The 12,532-nt window shown below is 37.6% G+C and overlaps 1 protein-coding gene across 2 annotated transcripts in view; it reads left to right on the top strand.

Moving 5' to 3' along the window:
- The window catches only part of LOC117158891 (uncharacterized), a 56,298-nt gene that overhangs the window by 11,596 nt on the left and 32,170 nt on the right, over window positions 1-12,532 (top strand). The window lies entirely within an intron of this gene.

Genomic DNA, 12,532 nt, shown 5'->3' with positions numbered 1-12,532 from the left:
ATTAGGTAGCTTGTTGCAGGGATATTAGAGGTAGTGTATGATTTTCGAGAATGCGATAGAAAGGATAAGAAGGTTTTGTAGGATCATAGGGCTTCTTGGGCGAGGTTTTGTTTCTTCGTTTTAGGGAGCGATTTTGGTTAGATGGAATTATTGGGCGGTAGTGTAATTTTAGATCCATACTTCAGGTACGGTTCATACTTAATTTCATGGCTATTGAATATCGCGAAGGAATCCGGAGAACAGTAAAGAACAAAATTACTAGTATTCGGAATTTCGTATCGTCCCCTGCGTTAGGATGATCGATTCGTTGAAATGATCGTGTTCAAACTCGGACAATATGTTACACTAATCTATAGCAATTTCACCTCCAACTCCGTTTCACAATCTCTCCTTTCGCAATATCCATCGTATGACCACACGGTCGTACGAACCAGTTCCAGATCAACGTTTGCTTGTTCCGTCGAATACGAAAGTATTAGGATAGCTGAACGATAACGGAAGTAAAATTACTCGTACTGAAGAAGGCGCAAAATTAATTCTCTCGATCAGCGTTATACCCTACAAAGTTTGTGGAAGTAAGAGGAGAAGGGCGGCGATTCGAAAGCCTGTTCGACATCGAGTCATAAATTCTGAACGATCGCTTTCCATAATAGTAGCGCAGTTTTGCTGATCTTAGATGAATATGGCGGTAATGATAAATGATCCAATCCGAATTGCATTAAATTACTTTCTATCGAGGAAAAAATATTTTTCTTCTTATATTTGGATTTGTAGTAATTGGCAAACTACGGATGTTCGTGCATCTACGAGAAATTGGAAAATACAGAAAATGCGCGTGATACGACGTAAAAATATATAAAATATCCAAGCTACGATGTTCTTTTGTAATATTCGCTAGAGGCGGTAATTTTCTATCCAGATAATTTCCATTTTTTTTTTTAACGATTCGTACAAATACGAATTTGCATAATTATCTACGGTCTAGTAATTAGAAATGAAAGATATGCCGTATAAATAGCGTGGTTATCTTGCTAAATAAATGGAAATTTCTTTCACCGAAGGTTTCTTCGTCGAATTCTAACGTAGAAACTGGTTCAAAAAAAAAAAAAAGAAAGAAAAAAAAAAATAAAGAACAAACGTTAAGGAAGTCGGAAATCAGTGATTCGAGTGGCAGATTTAATTCCAGACGCGACCGATGCAACTCGAATCGAATTCCAAGTGTAATCCACTTAAGAAACACCCTGCGAGACGACGTTCTCCGAGCGATTTACAGAATATGCAAGCGGCATAACGCCTACAACCGTGCTGGATTGCACGCTCACGGACGGCCTTGAAAATTGCGAAACCGCTCGAAGCGGAAACCGAAAGCGCAACCTCGAGGCTCCATAGAACGGTTTCTAAACTCTCGGCGTCGTGAGCGACTCCCTGTCTCCTACGAACGTGTTGCACTCGTCTGTTTCGTTAGGAACTATTTTATTACGACAAAAGGACGTGCAAAACGGTTAACGATCTTCGATCTGGAAGAAATAATTGGATGAGCCGGTATTATTAACGTGCAAACGTAATACTCGTGAGAGCTATTGTTTTATGTTGAGACCGGATCCCGATGGCTATTTCAGATTCTTATAATAGACTACATACGAGGTTACTGCATCGATTGATGCGGTTGCGTACAGGGCCGTATGCATTTTAGATCTTTTTCAAATTAAATTGGGAATAAAGTATCGGATTGTCCGCAATATTTGTAACGTGAGTAGCAGCAACGAAGGAAAAAAAGGAAAAATGATTAGTTCAACGATAAAAATAGTAATAGGCATGTGGAGAAGAAGTAACAAACTATGAAGACTATGAAAATGTGAAAGCACAAAAAATAAATAAATACACGACCAGCAGATTACAAAGCTATTCTCGAATGTGAACGTCCTTCGAATTCCTAGGATAATCTCAGGAAAATTGAACCAGATCACAAAGATTAGATAATGTTACTGTTATGTACGAGAATAATTATTGTAAATCAAGGCAGTGCACTCCGATGGAACGGTGCCAAGAATCTCGACACGCAGTTATAATGGAAAATTCATTGGTCGAGAGAGGAAAAGAACGAAGCTGGATCTCAGATGCGAATAGCCGATAGGAAGACAAATTGTTTCCACGTGAATCAGCCATGAATCCAATGTGGACATATGGAATCCAGTCGTGTGTAGTGCGTGTGTAAACTCTGGCACACCATTTGCAATATTCCAATACGTTTCGTTCGTAGCGTAAAATAATATATAATAATATTATCTCAATCGTGCGAAAGGTTCCAGTTTTGATTTATCTATAAAGTTGCTGGAAACTTGGTCGCAGCCAGCGTCAAGTATAGTTTCGTATTGGCGAGCAAAAGTTAGCTATCGAACTCGAGGAAGCCTTCGTTATTCATGAAGCTAGGTCGCCTTGTGCGGGCACGACGATTAATTAACACCGGTGATTACTAATTAGAGAGCACACTGTGTGCGAGATGGCGTTTAATATTAACAATGCTAACGATTCCCAACGACTCGTACACATTTAAATACAAAATCCTCTTCTGTTCGTTAAACACAAACGAATCGAACGTGAAAAACAAATTTATGCGGTACACTGGAACATTCGCCTATTATTCTCGATGGTTGAAATTCTATGGAAAAACCATGCTCGATTCATTGAGCTTATGGTCGCTACCATTCGTAATCGAGATGGTCATGAATATTGAGTAGATAACAGGGAATTGTTTCTCGCGTGCACGCGCGTTTTAATTTCGTTTCATTTATTTATGAGCTAACTGTGTTTCGTAATAGTTTATTAGCTGAATTCGTGTATTTTGTGTTTTATATTGCCCCCGTATTTGGTAGAAATTAATTATTCTGTATAGAAATTGTTTGAGATAATATCGCGAAAATATTAATTGGGAAATTTAGATAGTAGCGCTACAAATGACGAAATTTTCTGACGATTATAGTTACGACGATATCAATTACGATTACATTTATATCAGTTACGATTTGATTTTCTCTACCAGAAACAATTTTCTTTGTCAAATCGATAAACTTTCTTCTAATAAGACTTTTTTTTATTATTATTATTTAATTTGTACTTTAGAATTTGTCCAGCTGGACATTCGGTAAATTTTTCCAACTTAATTGCTAAATAACACGTGGATGGCTACTCCCAGCGGGATACCATCTTCGAGTTTGACTATTTTATTTCTTTAGTGAGGTCAGCGGAATGTTTTCTTTTTAGTCTTCTTTCTATGAGAGTAATAAGACTTGGACAGCGTAATTACAAAGAATTTACGTACAAGTACAGGTTTAAAGAAAATTCCATTACTTAGAAACGGATTTCATTACATAGAAACAGATTTCATTAGTGAATGAAGGCGTAGCGGCGATTTCAAGGCCGCTTTCACCTTCCTCAACGAAATACCATATTTTTCTACCCTCTGGTTAATGAAGAGTCGATTCAAGGTCATTAAGTAAAAGGCACTTAACAGTTCACGGTTCTTACCAACTGCACGAGGAAAATGTGACGAAGTACTGTTACACATGAATCAAACATGTTAATGGAATAGCTTCGACCGAGCCTACGGAGAATATCTGATAAATTATAAAATGGGAAGATAATTACCTAGAAGATAAATAATACTGCAATGGCAATGAACGTTTCACTCATTCGCAAACCGATTGTAAGTTTGTTTAATCGAACGTGTAACGCGATCTTTCTTTCGGACGACATTTGTGGAAGCTCGTTAATTGATACAACAAAACCACGATACACTCAACAAGGAATCTCGTAGAAAGATAGTTGAAATCTCTAGAACATTTTGTCTTAGGACACTAGAATGTCCAACAGTTAATAAACGATAAATTACGAGAGAAAGATAGCTCGACAGCTGCAATTTTTTAATTTCTACAACCGATAAATCATTAACTAAATAATTTCTCTTTATTATACCCACTTCCTTGTGAACGTACAATTGCCAAATGTATGTCACGTTTATTGATCAACGAACCTTAACCGCGTACCTATCGACATTCTGTAAGTACAAAATTAGATAGTTCAGACAGTTTTAATCCATCGTAAACTGAAATTCGCTTGACATTTTGTAGCTGTTCCGTTTTATTGTCCGCGTGTTGGCCAAGCCATTGAATTAGTCACGTTCGTTTTTAAAATACCCCTCTGTGTTCATCGGTGGTCGACTTTGGTCTAGCAGAGAGAAAGGTCAGTTCCAAGAACCGTAAATTCTATACCTAATACCAGAATCCCGAAATATATCGGTTACATAGTTTGGGAATCGCCCTAACACGTACCCTACTTCTCGTTATTGCCATGTGCTCGCCACCACAGTCTGCTTACGGTGTCACGTGTTTCTTCTACCGTGACGACGTCTTAATTTCTGGCAGGACCCTACTTTGGAGTTAGTTGGAGAAATTAAATGTTGACAGACGAAACGAGCGCTTTTTTCTTAAACGACTGTAGAAAGATACAGTTTATTTATTAGAAGTTTCCTTTGGATATATCGAAAGATGATAAGTATCGACCAACGCCGCCAGATAGAAACGCAGATTGTGATCCATCGGTGAGTCACGCGCCGGTTTAAACGAGTTAAATATCAATGCCTGTTTGTTATGAAAAGGCCGCTAGAAATGGTTAATATTTAATCGATACTGTCAAAAAAGAAAGCTTATTAAAGAACCCTATCCTTTAGCTTTTTACTCAAAATCCAGCCTGACATGTTTAACTTCTAAATAAGATCAGAATAATCTCTATGTTTCTCCTATCGCTTTCCCTATAATTATCCCTTTCAAAGTACTAAGTATCCCTGGCATCGAGGTCTTTGTTAAGTTTCACGCTAATCTTCTACGGTATTGGCATGGTAACTGTCCGTATTATCACAGAACTACCGCGATTGTATGTGGTACGCCGGTTACATAACCCTGGCATTCGTGCGATGAAAACGAAGGAAACGATGAACCGCGGCGCGGGAGAAGAAGTTAATTGAAAATGGCAAAGTACGTTCGTTCGGATTGATCGCGAGGCAGCAGGTTACGAGCCGTTTCTCATACGTCAACGAACTTCCATCGTTCATAACTTAACGGTAAATTATTAGTCCTTCGTTTCTAAAGAAGAACGAAGCGAACTGCTTGCTCTGCCGGAACAGAAGCGTGGCTAACAATAAGAAAGGTGCAGGATATTTCACGCGTCGTCATGCTACACAAAGAGCTGGAAAGATGATTAGATAAAGGAATGCGGACTATTTCTGGATTGATTGTTTCTGATGGATCGAACGCAAAACAGTATTATGCGTAATAGAAGCATGATCGTCGAGAAATTTATTACAAACGAATATTATAAATAAAAAGAAAAATCAACTTAACCACGACATTTACTTCCATTCTTCTCTAACAAATAACGTTTATTCCTTTAGATAGAATATGCTTTTTTCAACCGACTCTCTCTTTCTCACGCATGAACGACCTTTCAGTGGCATTTCCACGACATTTTTCCGTGCATATTTCGCGCGTGCACTATCCAACGACGCAAGAATGTTGCATCGACGGCTATGAACGAACGCGGAAGCGTTTTCTGGAAAGTACGTCGAATCGTGTAGCGGTGTGACGAACGGTGCTCGCGTTCAATCATCGCCGGGGCAACAGGCCGCAAGAAAGATAATTCCTCGATTAGGAATCGACCGTTTGTCTCGTGTTACCTCGACCGTGAAATGGCAATTTTCAAGGCTACCATGGGTGTTCCAGTCCCGATGATACGTTCCTGGGCAAAAAGAACCCTCATGTAAATTATGTGTCGTTCGCTTGCGGTATACCTCGAGGAACGTTGATCTCTTAATATCGACGTTGATGCACCAACAGATACAGATTTATGATGGAAAAACATGGTGGAAACGTCGTTGTTCAAATTGGTTTTTCGAACCGATGGTATACGAGAGATTCTGGAAAATTTTATAACGCGACAACTCGAAAGAAGAAGGCAACGCACATGTTTTCTTTCGGTGCCTGTGTATATATTAGAGCGTGTATATGCGCTCGAATATAGTAGATTTACGACGAGATCGCAGAGAATATACAATGGAAACGTTATTATTAAAAGCGATCTTTTTTTAACACGACGCATACGTAAAAGGTTCCAGAGAGAGTTGTACAAAGTGTCAACTTGAAAGCGTCGCGACGAAGATGATGTAAAAAATGTTTCTAACGCGCTTGAAGCGTGTAAATTCGTAAAAAAACGCCGGTATGAAAATTGTTCCTTTTTTAAACGTAATGGTATCAAGCAGCTCAAAAGAGTTTCGTTACGTTTTAATTTTTAAAACCGTCACGTCGGAGACGACGTAAAAACCGTTTTCTTTTTCTTTTTTAAACGATCGGAGCGTGTAACGTGGGAACGAAAGAGTAGAAACGCGAAAGAGTCTTTACGAGTCGCTGGCTCTTCTCATTTTGCGAGAGATGAGAATAAGACGAGAACTGAATAAAGAGAGATTCTCTGTTGCGCTTAAAATATGGACTTCTCGGCGTAATTGAAGATTGTCTTTTGCATAAAACAAGCGAGAAAACGTTAGAATTAACAGTTATAACGTGTATCGTTCGTTTCAATGGATTTACCGCTTGGATCGCAACGACGATCACTTTCAAAACATTTTTCTTATTTCTTTTCGATGTTTCTTCTCGTTTTGACATTTTTATGGAATCTAAATGCGAAATGAAATTCGAAATTTTTGACGGGTTCGCATATAGAATAACGAAATGACGATTTTAAATGGCAGACGTAGTTTAAGGAGGCTTAACGAGTCGGCAGAATTTCAACGAAGCGTAATTGAACAGGAAGACTACGTTTAATTATGCCGAATATTTATCAGCTTGACGTCACAGTCGACGATATCTCTTCGCGAGTTTAGAATTATCTAAAATTAAAAATTATAAGTTGAAAAATTTGTTGTATGTTCCCGCGTAGCTATTCTCATTATTCAAACACATTTGCAATCGATAGAACGTTTAGAGCTATGCTTAACAGCTCCTATGCATTTTAAATAAGAAATCTAATGCTTTCACTATTCGAATTCCTATAGGCAAGTACCTAATGCGATTCTGAATTTCCAATTACCAGTTACGTTTCATAGAACATCGGTAAAATACAAATATATAGCCGAATGTTGAGAAACAACGGTGATATTTTTGTAATTCTTAAAAAGAATAAAATTTTTAGGACGATATAAACGTATTATTATTAAGTTTTACAATTAGTTGCAACAAATTTTTGTCACATCATTGGGTCGTAGCCTGACGCGAATATAAAATTCTGACTAACAGCTGTTCCGATATTTATGAATATTGATAAACCTTTCTCGTGAGAATTTTTTCGAAACTTCAGTAATGTGATAGGACTCTGTTCGATTAATAAGCGAAGGCGGCATTACACCTTCATCCTGAATGAAATCGAAAACGATCGTCAAGAGCCCCGCCTATCTAGCATTCGCGCGCTAGACTCGTCCAACATGTAGCAAGGTCGTTTTGTCTTTTCCTCTCTCTCTCTGCTTTAGTCAGTGTGCACTTTCATTTCGAGGCAAACCGTCGGTGTCTTTCGCGACCGTTTATGGCTATTAAATTAAATTCCACGTCCGTCAGCCAGTTGGAGTCGTAGCCGGTCGAACTGCAGAATGCAGAATGCACGTACGAAAGCGTATGCGCGCCTGGCCATTAGTCAAGTTTTATCGGAATCGCGGCTAAACTACTGTCCAGACCTCGGAAGAGAAATTCTCGGCTGTTTCGCGCGACCAGCGCGCGTTCACTTTACGTTCAGAAGCTTTATTAGGTTGTCCAAAAAGTTTCTTTCGTTTCATAAGGTGATAATAGATGAACAACAATTTCTGTTTTATACTGTTTTATTGGATTAGGTACGATCCACTTCGTTCTATTTCTATTATTACGTTCGTGCGTAATTCAATAAACTAATATAAAAGAAAAAACATTGTGCGTGTATTATTTCCTTATAAAACGAAAGAAACTTTTCAGACAACCTAATATTTTGGCTCGATAATAATTCGAACGATGGCAATCCTCTGGGATTCTGAACCGGTATCATCGGGCGATGAAATATTACAAGTTATCGATGCTAATAAATTTTCTTACACGAAAGTAGGAAGTTCGGGAATAAAGCGAGATAAAATTTCACGAGATTCGCAGATTACGAGTTACAAGTCGAACGATCGTTCTATTTAACTTAAAATTGTAAAATTGTAGAAGCTGTTTGCACGACGGAAGTTTGTAATCTACAACTTATCGTCGGTGAATTATTATTGCTAATATTAGTTAGTATAGTCTGTAATTTGTGACTGACCAATTATTACGGAGAAAGAAAGGATAGAAAATATGGGACATAAATCGGAAGAATTTATGACTTCTTTGAACAGGTTTTGGTGGCCTGTTTGAATGGAGTAGCCATGGTCGAGCATTTGGACTTTCACAAGTCGAATAATTTCATACTCGTTGCGTGATCGATTTCGCCAATATTATCTCCGAACTTTCAATAGAATGTTTTTCGTTGTCCAAACTATTCATATACAGCTTCTAAGAAACTTCAAACTTTTCCAGCTTTTTACCATCGAACGTAATATACCGCTTTCGACTGCTATTTTACGCGTTTTAATAATATTCCTGTATTATATTAAAGATGAACAAAAGTGTCCTCGTATTTATAAGCGGCAATGTAAGTATATTTCCAGAAGAGAAGGGAATCGAACTTGGAATTGCATAGCTTATCGCAATGTTGTGACGTACAGTTGTGATTTCTCGTTGAATTATTTATTACGAAAGTTTATAGCCGCGTGTAGCGAATCTAAGGACCCAAAGTCGATTGCGCTGCATAGTTTTTTATGCAATATGCTCGCGTATTTGATATCGATCTAATTATTATTCCCATACACGCGGAAAACGCAGTATTTCTTTCGATCAACGGTGAAAGTCGTATTGTTACGAAATTTGGTCGATACGTTTGCGCAAATGAGTTTGATATTCGGAAACTGACAGGCGATAGATGGACGAAAGACTATAGAAAGGTGAGGTCGAATCCTTCGCTAGGTTAGCAATATTCGTGTTCACTCTCATTGATTCGTATCGGTTAAGTTGTTTTCTAGTTGAGCTATCAATCAAATTTCAATAAGAAAATGGATACGTTTAAACTGACATAAATGTTACGCACGAAAGAAACAACCATTTTCCGTAATTCTTATTAAATAATAATTCTACAAATAATAATTTTTGTTATCATAGACCACGGATAATGTGGTCTTCAAATCTGCAATTTGATTAACAATAAATTTTGATGTATCTTTTTATAACAACGAGAAAGGTTTACATTTATCTATCTTATATGTATGCGGTGCATCTAATGTTTTAGTATCGAATAGGTTACAAAATTCTAGACTTTAAATGTATTTCTAGAGGAACTATAGCAAGTGGTAGTTTCATCACTGCATAGTGCATATAGTGTATGATTCGGTGACAAATAGAGCTTAAATTCTAGCCGCAGTATGTTCCATCTACACTCAAACACACGCAGGACATATTTACATATCCGCTGTATCATACTGTCCGACGACGAATGGTTCTTAGATTCCAGATACGGTATACCTCTTGGGACACTCCGATGTACAATTTCTGTACATCCCTGATGCATATTGTGGAATCTAAAGATCTATGTACTTCTAAAAGTATTACACAAAGGAAAAGTATAAAAGAAATGTAAAAGGAGAACGAATAGAAATGTAAAGCGGTCGAAACCTACACGCATTAATAACAAGACAAACTTCCAATCAACTAGTACATTTATATGACATTGTATAAAATTAAATCTACCTTCAAAACTGTTTAAAGGAGAACGATCGCCCTAGAAATATCTCTATCTCTACCTATTTATCAAACAGCCCAAAGACATCTCGAGAGAAACGTACACATCTTAATGACAAAAAGATCGGAAGCAAGTGGTATTATATGTTTGAAAAACCACACCTGGTACATGACGCTTGCATATTTACTCCGCATATTACGCACCGCCATGTTATGGACGAACACGAACGCATACAAACGGGTACCCACGCGTGTTCCTGAAGCATGCAAGGGAGATCTTTGACGTGTGTGGGTTGGCAAGGCCCCTGGAGGCTGTACAACGAGCTACCGGCACTGCGAGTCTACCTGTCCCACTTTCTAATCAAACTGATCCAGCCTGGTCCAGCTTGCTCGGTTTCTGTCTACAGATCGGATGTTCTTTCGAATATCTCCCTTGGCTAAAGACTACCGAACCGCTCCAATTCTATCAGCGAATCGTATTTCCAGCTGTTTACGCTTTCCGTGTGAGAATATTCGATAAAGCGTATATTCTTGAAAGAAAGAAACGATCGGTTAAAGCGAACGCGAATCAAGTTGGAAATGTACTTGAGGTGGGACTTTGATAACTTCGTGTCGATATCAATCTGCTCGGTAATTTGCTACTTTAAAGGCATCCTTTGAACGAAGATTCTCCGGATATATAAATTTCCGGGTGATTACGAAGAATCAGACTCACCAAGATAGATATTAGTCATTGGGATTCCTTCATGAAACAACAATTCTTATTCCTTCCGTCATGCAAGTACATACGACTGGCAGAATCATAGCAAAAGGAAACTAGCTGACTAGATTGGAATTCCCAATAAAAAGGATGGATTGTATCCTGATAATTAATTGGTGCGTAACCAACGGTTTCAAGAAACGAACGAATTACATACAAATTGCATTAGAAAATAAAAAATTTCTTGAAATAGACGCAACGTGTTTTTCTCGAATCGTTGAACAGGATATCTCTGATCGATGTAACTAATTGCCCATTTAAGTATAACTTCTTCGCATGCTGCTTCTTTATTGCAGCGGCAAACTGGGAAAATATGTTTAACAGCAAACGCAAAACATCCTCTGTGAAAAAGATCGTCCGTTATGAATTTTGTTTAAGCACGAGCGAAACGTAGGTAGCCACTTGGAATCGTCGGAACGGTGATTTACTTGCAGACAGGGAAAGAATTATTTTACAATTAATCTTTATTCTCGATTCGACTGATGATTTTCAGGAATGTTAAAAACGGTTCCTTATTCTTTATTTGCGATTAGAAGGTAAGTTTTTATGCACTTTAATGAATTAATTTAGAATTAACGACGGTGTATCTTATAACGAATTCCAGTATGAAATTTCCTATTGTGTAAGTATTTGTAATTTTGTCGCAGAAATTTAGAACACGGAAATTAACAAACGCAAGCATTTAAACATTTAGACATTCGAGAATCGAGGAATTTCAAAATTTAAAGATTCGATAAGTCAATAATTTGGAGGTTCAGAAGTATTACACAAATTCAAGCGTTTAAAAATTTAGGAACTGGAGAAATAAACATTTTGGAACTAAGAAAATAAGGACAGTTAAAAGTTAAAACTCCATAAACTAAAAATCTGCAAACTTTTACTAAACATTGACAATATGGTCAAAGTACGGTCGATATGCATGCGTTCCGACACGCCACAGCTCATAATTCTTTCCAAGGAGAAAGGAATTGGTTAACTAAACTCGCTTTCCATGTACAATGCTGACGATTTAATTAAAATTATAAACTATCGCAACTCGTTGACTTCCTGTGTACTTTACGAACACCTTTCGCGAGTTGTTAATTTTTAACTAAAAACCCATTACAACGAATCCTTGAAATAATCTACTACACCAGTTAAAAACAGATGGAGGCTGATAAGTGAGCAGTTTGAAAATAATTTCGCTTATAGACCACTATTTCCTACTAAACAGTAATTTATCTCTCAAGCACAATTAATCGAGATATTCTTGAAGATCTTTTATGACTTTAAATTAATCGTTTCACTTCGTTATGATTAATACGAAGATAACGGATATTAAATGGACAAAATGTTCTTTGAAAATTTAAATTGAAGACATTACATTTATCGGAAGAATCTTTCCCACTGCTAATACATTCAAGATAATTAAGATATGTATTTTTTAATTTGCTCGCGGTATTACAAATTATGCACGGCTACTGAAATATCTTAAGCCGTTCGTGCCTATTTTTATCGCTCCGTGTTTCCTCGTCGATTGGCATTTCTGATTAGCGAAGAAGAATGTTTATCTTTGTACATGTGTCTCGATAGTTTTCGCTCTTCGTTTCGAAAGGTTTGAATGTTTAAAATATTGACAGGATGGATCTACGAATGCCACTTCCATCAGCGAAAAGATTATCTGCCCGGAGAGGAAAAGAATTTTGCTAAAAACAAAATAAGAACTCGTTTAAAAGAAAAATCGGAGATAGGGTTCGAGTACCGAGCCCAAAACGATCGAAGAACTTTAATGGCGAAAAATTGGCCGCAAATTAGCGTCATTTTGATATCGTGACATCGGTGTGCGTGTGCAACGAACCTAACAGAACCTAACGAAATAATGAGTATGCGCATAATTATTGATTTCAGTGAAGCAGCG

Source organism: Bombus vancouverensis, chromosome 9 (genome assembly GCF_051014615.1).
Source record: "Bombus vancouverensis nearcticus chromosome 9, iyBomVanc1_principal, whole genome shotgun sequence".
Lineage (NCBI taxonomy): Eukaryota > Metazoa > Arthropoda > Insecta > Hymenoptera > Apidae > Bombus > Bombus vancouverensis.
The sequence above is the reverse complement of the archived record's forward strand: the minus strand, read 5'-3'. Positions and strand labels throughout refer to the sequence as shown.